Raw genomic sequence first — 1,755 nt, forward strand, 5'->3', positions numbered from 1 at the left:
CTCCCTGGAAGAGGTGATGTGTGCACCAAAGGAAAATCAGTCCTATTGAGTGATCAGAGCTGCCACCTGCAGCCAGAACTTCATTTAGAACCAGGACAGAAGACTTCCTGCAGGAGGTAAGGTCAGGCTGACTCCACGCACCCAGAGAGGATGCCCCCAGAACATCTCAGAGATCTCTGCCCACCCCCTCTGTCACATGACAGATGCATTTCATTCATTCATTTGATTAATGTTTATTGAGCATCGGCTATGTGCCAGGCACTTGTCTCAGTACTGGAGATGTGTCAGCGAACAAAACAAATCCCTTGTGCCTTCTCACGAAGATGGTGCCGGAAGGCGAAGAAGGAAGCCCCTGCCCCTCCCAAAGTGGAAGCCAAAGCCAAGGCTTTGAAGGCCAAGAAAGCAGCGTTGAAAGGCATCTGTCCACAGCCACACACAAAGAAGATCCGGACGTCACCCACCTTCCAACGGCCCAAAACACTGCGGCTCAGGAGGCAGCCCAGATAGCCTCGGAAGGACGTCCCCTGGGAGAAAAGAGCTTGACCACTATGCCATCAGAGCACATTCCCCCTCACCACCGAGTCAGCCATGAAGGAAATAGAAGACAACAGCACACTGGTATTCATTGTGGACGTCAAGGCCAACAAGCACCAGATTAAACAGGCTGTGAAGAAGCTCTGTGACACTGACATAACTAAGGTCAACACCCTGACCAGGCCCGGTGGAGAGAAGAAGGCATATGTTCGACTGGTTCCTGACTGTGATGCTTTGGATGTTGCCAACAAAATTGAGATCGTCAAAACTGAGTCCAGCTGGCTAATTCTAAACATAAAATTTTTCACTGTTGAAGCAAAAACAAATCCCTTGCTCTCAGAGCTGACATTCTGGTGGAGAATAGAGGGAAACAAGACAATAAGTCAGAAAATAAGGATTTTCAGGTGATGAGTGGTAAGAGGGTAAATACAGCAGAGTGAGGAGAATAGAGAATGAACGGGGCATGAGTACAATCAGGGAAGTTGTGAAGGGCAAACTTTTGAGTGAGACCTGTAGGAAACGAGGGTGCAGACTTTGCAGATATCGGATCTCGGGAAGGACGTTCCAGGCAGGGGGAATACCTAGTGCAGGGGTGCTGGTAGGCAGAGTGTGCAACATCAAGGGATTCCAGGGAGGCAGTGAGGTCGGAGGGCATTGTGTGGCCGTAATGAGCCTGGCAGGACTCCTGCATCACCCCAGGGAGCGGGGAGCCCTGGGAGAGCTTCTCAGAGGAGCAATGGGCTTGGCTGTGGCTGCCTGGGAGCAGAGACTGGAGCACGGCAAGGCAGAGAAAGGGAGATGGCCAGGGGGCCATTGCAGAGGTGACTGTGGCTCAGCAGGGTGGAGGCAGCAGAGGGAGAGAGGAGGTCGGATTCTGGCTGTGCTCAAAGGTAGAGCCAAGAGGAGCTTCTGATGAGCTAGACTCTGAGTCCCCAAAGCCCTCCTGGGGCTGCAGGACTGCAAGGCTCCCTGTGGCCTCACCAAACACCCCTTGGAAGCCTCCTCATTACACAGGTGATTGGGGAAATTAGACCTTAAATGCTTCGTTTTTGTTTTGTTTTTTTCCAGAAATAAAACCAAATGTAATCACTGTAAGAAAAGCTCCACCCCAAGGGCGCTGCTCCCTCCGGTGGAGGCAGGGGTTAGACGAGGTTTGCAGGACTGTGTTGGCTCCCAGTTTAGATGCTTTCCATAAATTAATTACAGAGGCAAAGCGGAGAG

General features: G+C 51.6%; 1 pseudogene; it reads left to right on the forward strand.

Moving 5' to 3' along the window:
* The first annotated feature begins 249 nt into the window (after positions 1-249).
* LOC114884466 lies at positions 250-956 on the forward strand (annotated as a pseudogene).
* The last annotated feature ends 799 nt before the right edge of the window (positions 957-1,755 follow it).

Source organism: Monodon monoceros, unplaced genomic scaffold (genome assembly GCF_005190385.1).
Source record: "Monodon monoceros isolate NGI ecotype Baffin Bay Population unplaced genomic scaffold, NGI_Narwhal_1 Super_Scaffold_5, whole genome shotgun sequence".
Taxonomy (NCBI): Eukaryota; Metazoa; Chordata; class Mammalia; order Artiodactyla; family Monodontidae; genus Monodon; species Monodon monoceros.